The sequence below is a fragment of the Triticum urartu genome, chromosome 4 (genome assembly GCF_003073215.2).
Source record: "Triticum urartu cultivar G1812 chromosome 4, Tu2.1, whole genome shotgun sequence".
NCBI lineage: Eukaryota > Viridiplantae > Streptophyta > Magnoliopsida > Poales > Poaceae > Triticum > Triticum urartu.
Window position 1 is genome coordinate 209237129 of NC_053025.1, and position 9724 is coordinate 209246852.

Sequence of the window (9724 nt, forward strand, 5' to 3'; positions counted from 1 at the left end):
CTAGTATAGTACATACCTATATAGACTATAGTAGAAGTACTAGTACTAGTAAACTTTGTGCTTGGCTGTTCGCCTCTTCGGGAAGTGCAACAATAATAGTACTAGTACACTGTATGCTTCTGGCAATCTGACGCCGAGTTAACTATTGCACGTCCACCGCCTGAGCGAAGGAGAGCTTGCATTAGTCAAAAGTTTCTCCTTGTCCTGCGAGCCACCGCGCGCAAGCTTCCCCCATCCTGAGCGACGGGACACAACAAAGTAATGCTAGTCCATACTGCCTACTCTCCGGTTAATATGGGTTAATTTCAAACGAGATAAATACACTGTCTGTAACTGTATATTTGTAAAAATACAGTCAGTGGACTTCATAATACGCTCATTGCGCTCAATATATACATTTTCCGGTGTTTATACGGTCACTAGCTCACCCTGGCTGAGTATCTGTGTGCATGCACGTGTAGGTTGAGCACTTGAGCATGACCATGTGTGTTCCGTCGTGTTCTCGGACATGCATGCATTAGGGCGTCACACGCGTTTTTGTGTCCATGTGTACGTGTGACTGTTGCATACACGTAGGGGGAGTACATGTAGGGGCCACTAAAGGAGCAGTCAAATCACATAGTAAGTTAGTCAGAAGAAGCAACCATCATTTCACTCTTCAATGACACGTACGCAATATAAAATGGTTGATATGGAGAGAAAAATAAAACCACTATATATACACTAGCAGTAGGCTAAGCTACAAGCCTGCTTGCTTGGGTTGCTCTCTTCACAAGCATAGAACGACGGTGGCCACACCGCTGGTCACATATCTGACCTGATCCCGCAACTTGGGGAAGGGAACAATGTTCTGCGTAGACGCGGTCGACATCGGCGAGGGAGAAAATCCACAGTCGGTGTGTACCAATCGGGGGTCACCGCGGTATGGGCCGATGCCGCGTCCCAACCACCCTTCTAGCTACAGCCCGATGTCCGTTTCAAAAATATTAGTGCATGTCAACAAAAATTATTCTAGTATCGCTGTTCCATTTCGAAAAAAGCATATAAGCTATTACTTCTTACCCAAAGGATCTTTATATCCAACAGACACAAAATATCCATTCGACTGTTCGAAATTACTTTCACTGCTGATTTGATGTCGAGGTAATTGCTGCATTGCCACCAATACCCACCATCTCTTAAGCTAAAGTAGACCGAGCTAACCCCTATATTAGCATATTACTAAGATAAATAGAAGGCACTATAGAATCATTTTGGACGTGAGCTTGTCAATCTGAATGTGGAGGGACACCAACTTAGCCCTGGCCAACAGCTTGGGCGGAACTGTGAAGAAGGTCAGCTCCTGCACGACGACGTCGCCGGGATCCCTGCTGCTTGTCACCTCCATTTCCACCTTGACTGCGTCGGTCCTGCCTTTGGGCTCCCCCGACGGGACATTCGCCCACAGCTTGGCCACGTAGTGTGGCAGTGGGGACGCCCCCGCTTTGATGCAGACGACCGACACGGCGATAGGCGCGCCGATGTCGAGCACGCCGCCGACCAAGAAAAATGCGCGACCGTCCTCCTCCACGAACTGCAAGAGTCGTGGCTCTGACAGTGGCACTTGCAGCTGGAGCGCCTTGCCATACTAGATCCTGTGTACGGGCATGGGATGCATGGTGCTGGTGTGGTGGGAGAGCACCGGCGGCGGGCCTTCGTAGCCACAGATGGGCATGGGGCATTTGCAAGGCGCGAGCGGACACACGCTCTGGTGACCGGCGAGCTTGTGGTAAGTGACGTAGAGCCCACAGCCTTCGTGCGGGCACTCCACCCTCACCGAGGAGAGGACAGCGTCCATCGCCGTGTTCCGCACGTCGAAGCCACCGCCACGCTCGCACTTCTGGCACTACTGCTGGTTCCCGGGGCGCTCTACGCGGCAGTCCGTGCAAGCCGGGTGCCCTCCCTTGCACTGCACAAATCAATCGAACAACACATCAATCAAGAAACCTGCACCTTGCTCGATCAGCCGAACGGACGAGGTGTATTCAAACCTCATACACTGGAGGCTTCAAGGGGCGGAGGCACAAGGGGCAGTGGAGCAAGGTGAGGTCCATCGAGACCATAGAGAGCTCCATCGTCGGGTCTTGTTCCGTCTGCATGATCTCGCCCTCCTCGTGCACAACCATCTCTCGCTTTATTAGGGCCGGGGCATTACAAAGCTTTACCGTCACATATTCATACTACTTCAATGTACATTAAATCAACACATGCAAGTATCGAAAGGAGAGTCACGGCATGCATGTGTTGTAATTAATGCATCGGTAACGCAAATTATTGAAATATATCGAGTGCAGTGCTTTGATGTGTCGCGTCAACTCGTACAAGACCGAGAAGTTTGATTACTACAACGCCCTCTCGCCTTAACCGCACCTGCCTTTGGCTGCATGACAGGTGGGCCACCGACCTGTTGGGCCCACCTATCATGGACGCAAAGGCATGAGCAGTAAGTCAATGAAGCTGCGTGCCTCCCTCGCCCATGAGCATGGTGGCTGGCAGGAATAGGAGAAGCTTTTGTTCGCTACACGCTCTCCCTCCCGTACGCGGTGGACATGCAATAGTTCAATCGGTGTCAGATGGCCAGAAGCATACTGTAGTACTCCTCCACTGCAGTAGTACTCCCGAAGAGGCGAAGAGCCAAGCGTAGCCCGGATGCTCGTGTGGCAGTTTCATGTGTAGAGTAGTCTAGGATAGCGTGTACCGTGCCTGTAAGCTAAAAATTGTTGGGGTCGGCTCCATCCTATATTTTTCGATTAAAATAATCTTCTGGCCCTACCTGTCATCCTGGTGATTCTAGTTTGCAAGCTCATCTGGTAAAGACAGGAATATATATTTTAATTTGTGGTGGGGTAAATGTTAGAGGTTGCAGCAAATGGAGTATTGTACACTGCGGGTCCTTCAGCCAAGTTTAGAGGCAACCATGTGGGGCCAGTGCTATGATGTGTCGCATCAACTCGTACAACGAGGAGAAGCTTGATTTTACTACTAAACGCCTTGTCCCTCGCCCATGCACGTGGTGGCTCGCAGACGAGGACAGACTTTTGCTTATAGTACTACAACAAGCTATCCCTCCCGCTTGCAGTGGATGGACATGCAGCAGTTGATTCGATACTGTAGAAGCAGTAGTAGTAACATCATTGTTCTTATTTTCGAAGAGGAGAAGAGCCAAGTGCAACCCGAACGTGGCAGTTGCCAACCTTGGAGCACGCATATAGCCAGGCTCTTGCATGAGACAAAATTGCTATGTGAGCCCACTATTGTAGTACTCCCTCCGTCCGGAAATACTTGTTATCAAAATGAATAAAAGGGGATGTATCTAAATGTATATTAGTTCTAGATACATCTTTTTTATCCATTTTGATGAAAAGTATTTTCGGACGGAGGGAGTACTTGCTATTATAGCCCTGTAAACCAGAAAGGAGAATTTGCCTTTCTAGAGATTTCAACAAGTGACTAGAATACACCGAGACGGAGTACATATGGAGCAAAATGAGTGAATCTACATCGTAAATAAATACGTAGTTCTATCGTTTTCCTCTCGTCCTTGGTCGCGGTGCACAATATTGAGTATACAAGTACTATCATCTTGAAATTTATGAAGTCACCATAGGCACCTCGTCGTCAACGGGAACGTTTCCTAACACGCGATAGACGCGAGCGGCAGTCACCTCCATAGGTGCTTGAATGCCAAGGAGGGAGAGGGTAGCGGTTCTCGAGACGTTGAACGGTCAATGATGCATCCTCAAATTACTCTACATGCAGAGGGAATTAATTGGAGAAGCAGAATAGAGCCAGCACGATGTGAATGCAACAGAGTTTGGATTCTCATATAATGGCGCCCCACCACTCCAATCCATCTACTCCTTAGTCTCTGCGCAACACTGCTCAGTCCAATCCAAGACCGAGTGACCAGAAGCTAGAAGCACCTATGGAGGCGATGGTCGCGAGCGGCAGTCGGTTGTGCCAAATCATCCAAGGTGCTGGCTTGCGGCCCCGCACCGCGCAGCGTTTCTAGATGGTGCCGGCGACCGCCGGCGTCGTAGCCCTCACCGACGCCGGCTTCTCCTCTCGCATGGACGACATGATGGCCAACTCCATCCGCAAGTTCACCGCCGTCAAGAAGGGTGTAGCGAAAGCTCCTCCTAGTCCTTCCAGCTACCACGCTCATGCGCGAGGGAGGGACGCAGCTTCATTGACTTACCGCTCCTGCCTTTGCGTCTATGATATGTGGGCCCAACAGGTGGTTGGCCCACCTGTCATGCAGCCAAAGGCAGGTGTAGTTAAGGCACCGGAGCTCAGTCCGCGAGGGAGATGGCGTTTTAGTAATCAAACTTCTCGGTCTTGTACGAGTTGACGCGACACATCAAAGCACTGCACTCGATATAAGTCTTTTTACACATTTCAAATGGACTACTACACACGGATGCATGTAGACATATTTTGCTTCGTATGTAGTCACTTGTTGCAATCTCTAAAAATACTTATATTTGGAAATGGAGGGAGTACAACGCATGCATGCACCTTTTGATACTTGCATGTGTTGATTTGACGCACCTTGCCAAATTTTGACTATGAATTTAACTAACCAAATTTTCATGCATGTCACAAAAAATTACGGGGCTGTTTGGATTGTGACTATGTTTGTCTTATGTTGCCACATTATTTTTCCCACACCTGCCACACTTTCCTAACTTGAGTTTCTCAAATTGTTAGACACACTTTGGCTTGCCTAAGGGAATCTTGCCACACTTTTTGTGTCTATGACATGTGGGGTTCACTGCTAATAAAAACAATTCTTGTCTTAGGTGTGGCTAATAAAAAATACTTATATTTTGGAATGGAGGGAGTAGAAAATATAAATGATAATGCATGTTGGGGCAACCCACGTTTCCGATAATTTTAGCCGTCGGCTTGTTCACAATTTTTACGAGGAGGTGGGTGTTCATTTAATGGAGGGACTTGTACCAAACTTGAACGATACAAAGTGCGACCTGGCACACCGTAACACCACTTGGAACAAGCGGGTAGCTATCTCAAAAAACAATCAACAACTAAAAAACGGTGACCTGGCACGTAGTACACAATTTTAAACGATTGTTTTGATGGAGTGAAAAAGTAAAACTACCCCACTACATATATATAGGCGGAGCCTCCGCGCTTGGTTGCTAGGGTTGCTCTATTCACACACTCTCATCCTCTCCATATCTAGACAAGATAGGGGTGGTAACACTGTCTTTCTCCCTTCAAAAAACTCTGTCTTTCTATCCTCACCACTGGTTACAGATCCGGACGTATTCCCCTCCGCCGGTGAAGGGGAGGAGGGGCAGCGTTTAGGCCGTCGTCGACAGCGAGGGATGAGACCCACTGCCGGCCGCATCGTTATCTCTGGCCGAGCACCGGTGTGGGAGGTCCTGCGATCCCTTCGCCGTTGCCCTAGTGTGGGCGGATCCGTCCTCCCGCCGCCCACCTATCCACATCCCGACGACATTCAGGTATATCTTCCTTCGAAACCCCCTTAGCTCTACTTCCCTAGCTCGCTACGTCGCTGCATGTGCATCATTTTCTACCTCTCAGCCCCTCTCAATCGGATGGTCCAACGTCACCTATTTTTTTCTTCTATTGTTAGAGGTAAAGCTACTTCATGGAGTCGCACCTTAGGCAAGCCACACTTGAGCCCCACATGGCATACACACAAAAAGTGTGGCAAGATTCCCTTAGGCTTGCCAACTTTGGCTTTCATTTTGATAAACTAAACTTAGGCAAGGTTGGCAAAAATGTGTGGCGCAATATGGCAATACTAGGCCTAGAACCAAATAGCCCCTAAACTTAGGCAAGGTTGGCAAAAATGTGTGGCAAAATATGGCAATACTAGGCCTAGAACCAAACATAGTACATCAGACTTGGTACAAACAGGAAGGAAAGGGGGTGAAAGTAGTACAGAGTGGTCATCCAACTGGTCTCTTGGTCGAAAAGGGAAATATAGGGGTAACGCTGAACACAGTGGTATGACCAGGACTAGATTTGCTATCCACACATAGGAGTAGGTGTCTAGAGTGGAAAAAATGGGACCAACCCAGATATGTTTCTTGGATGTTTGTTTCTTGGGGCAACAAACTATGAATCACCACTTCATGCCCCTATTTAGGTACATGGTGCTGGACTGCTGGTGCACCCACTGTCCCATGCCCTTATACCAAATATTTAGCTGTTCTTAATCTAATGCCCCTGGTAAAAATGAAGCCATGCCATTGTTATAAGCCATGGCAAGTTTAGCCAAATGTTTTTTCCTATAATTTTTTGAGACTCTGACTGTTTCCCCTGTAGCTTTTTGTGTAAACAGGGATATCCATTTCACCTGGTTGGTGTTGTGACCTTTTGGTGCACTGCACAAAACTCTTTTTAAAAGGTCCTCTTAAAAGTAGTGACTTTTGTGTTGTTTAACTAGAATGTCAGAATGGAACAGTTGGTTCATTTCGGTGGAACTGCACAAAGGGAGATCTGTGTTCCAATTCTCATCATCCACATTGGCACCATAACCTTCCTTTAGGTAAGAATGATATTTAATGCATGTGTTCATCTCTATTTTCGACTGCCATGAGAAAATAATGCTATTTTTTACTAGTACACTTGTACTCCCTCACTAACAAAACCAATTCTGAAATAGAAGGCCAATCATATACTTGGTTTCACCAACTGGTGAGGTGAATGAGAAACAGAGCATGAAGAGGAAGGATAAGAAGAATAAACAGTGCCAAGGCAATCTTGCTGAAGCCAGAGGCCTCCGTCGAGGCGATTCAAGGGCTCCGACAAGGACTACTTTACATGTGAGACGATCCTCCAGGGAGCCCTTCCACTTCTGGTCTCACTTAATTAATTAGGAGTACTTAAGTACCACTAATTTATTGCTGCCTAATTTTCCTATCAGAGTTAAACAAATCTTTAGTAGCACCCTATGCTGAATCATGTACATGTGTATGTTTGTCTATGGAGGTGAATCATGTGGTGGAGCAGGGAGGGAATATTATTAGTGTCATGACATAATAGTGCTATTGTTTTGCATGTCAATTTATTGCCATTGGTTCAATGAGGCAATGTTTTGCATATTGTCCATCATGAATTTGATGCTACTATTAGAGTAATATGCTAATGTCTTTCTATCCTTTCTCACTAAGCTAATGAAGGTTTCACCTTGTTCCTACTTGTGCAAATAGGGATCATGTTGTGCCAATCATACATTTTAGTGGAACTACACAAGACCATACAATGAACTGTATCCCAGCCTGTGCTTTAATTCTGCTGGAAGTTCTTGATAATCTTCGATATAATCTCAGCACTAGTAAACAAGAGTGATTTCAACCATACATTTGAAGTGCACAAAAATATATACTATTGAGTGATTCCAGTGAGTGCTTTATCATCTCTTATGGGCTACATGAATAAGCTTTTTTCCTCAGGTTGGTATGGGCCTAAGGCCTTCATCCATATTAGTTTGCTGTCATCTCTATTTGTATCATGCTACTGTCATGAGAAACTCCTTTATCTTTGCACATTAAAGTTTTGCAACCTATGATACATGGCAATGCTTTGAGTGTTGAGCTAATTGGCACTGATTAAATAAACTAATACCTCTCTTTAAGCAAGACTACTATGTTGCTAACTTTACCCATTAAGATAACGACGGTGCTTCTATTTGTTAGTGTATGTTTCATCAACTAGTCCCACTATTACAGTAATCTCACTCTCTCAATATATGTGCCAACAGGGATGCTCGATTTTGGTGGAACTGCACAAAAACTTTGGGTGCTTCATTGCCTCGACAGCTTCCATCCTTTCCCGTCAGTCGCTAATTTGGGCCTGCTTTCTTCCTTTGCTTTCAGTCGCTTCGCTTATCTCGGTTTCCAGTCAAAGGAAAAATTAATTGATATGCTACCTCACACAGGTTGGTACTGGTCTTTATCCTGATTATTGTGCTTGTCATGTATTGATAATTTGGTATTGTGCTACTGTTTGCCGATTTTATAAAGGAGTAACTTGGAGCCTGAACTCACAGGCTAATCATTGCATTGGGTGATTTCAGCAGAACTGCACAAAAATATCAGATGGACAGATACTTATGCTGCTGCTATGTACTCCAAAGTTCACTCAGACAAGCATCGATGTTGACAAGAAGTGCCTATATTCATTCGAGTATCAACCGGTGTCAACCAGTTGTCAAACTCCAAGTATTAGGAGAGTGAAAACTAAAAATATTGATTGGCGCATAGCCCAGAAAAACACAGTCCAGTCTTTGGTCCCAACTTGTGCCTTTTGGTTATCGGCAGATATGGTAGCGAACTGTATGGCATGGAGTCTAAAGATTCCAGACAAGTTGGTTGACGCGTATATTCATCTGGCACCTAATCAGTCTGCACGCCAGGGATGCTCCATTTTAGTTGAACTGCACAAAAAATTTGGGTGGTTCATTTTCTCAACCGCCTCCTTTCTCGTCTGCAATGTAGAATTTTGGCGAGCTACATGACCAAGATGAGCCAGTAAACTAGTTGGATGAAATTAGTGGCCAAGTTGCCCAAACCTCCCTCGGCACGAGGCCACTATTTGAGGCTAAACCTACAAGCAAAGTTCAGATTGTCTGTGCTGCCTCTTATGTACTCGAAAGTTTACACGTGCAAGCATTAATTTTAGCAAGAAGTACCTCTGACTGAACACCATTTACTAGTCTGCAATATAGAATTTTGGCAAGCTACATGACCAAGATGAGCCAGTAAACTAGTTGGATGAAAGTATTGGCCAAGTTGCTCAAACCTCCCTCGGCACGAGGCCACTATTTGAGGATAAACCTACAAGCAAAGTCCAGATTGTCCGTGCTGCCTCTTATGTACTCGAAAGTTTACTCGTACAAGCATTAATTTTAGCAAGATGTACCTCCGACCGAACACCATTTACCAGTCTGTACCCTAGGTAATTAAAGTTCATCCATGGATCATATTGGCTGTGATCTCAATCATTTGGATGCATAAACATACTGAACATGTGTATATCTAAATCTTTTTGTGAATTATCTATGAATATTGTTGTGTGATCTATCAATCATTTGGATCCATAGACATGCTGAACTTGTGTATATATGAATCTTTTGAGTTGTTGATAGTGAATGTTGGCTATGAATATGAACGTGTCCTATGAACCTGAGTTTGATATGAATGTTTACCTTTTCTGTTGTGCTTGGGTGTGAACTTGTTAGTATGCCTACTGTGGGGTATGTGACATGTGGGTGTCAACAGCACACCTTCTCCCCGAGAAGAATTGCACCTGCTTTGTTAGGGTAGCAACGAGGCATCAGCTCTTTGTAATCTTTTTGCTCTGTCTTGCCCCCTCCCCCGCTCAACCCCTGCCGTAATGTTTTCGGCCAAAAAACAAACATAGTACTATGTTGTTTTGGGGGCTTGATGAAAAATCGAGTGCTGGTTTCTGTAGGTTGGTCCGCCCAGCAAATGGGCTGCTGGTCCACCATGGACTGCGAGGCTAAAAATACAAATTGTATGATGTAGAGGCAAGTAAAAAACGCCATCGAGAGCCACCCACTAAAGAAAAAAATCGCTCCTGATGTGCTTCTTCAGTCGTGCCGCCGGCCCCCTCTATAATCCAGTTCGCTCGGGGATCTGGTATCATTTTTTTTCCAGAGGGCGAA

General features: G+C 45.8%; 1 pseudogene; it reads right to left on the bottom strand.

Moving 5' to 3' along the window:
* Window positions 1-1240: 1240 nt before the first annotated feature.
* LOC125554692 lies at window positions 1241-2165 on the bottom strand (annotated as a pseudogene).
* Window positions 2166-9724: the final 7559 nt, after the last annotated feature.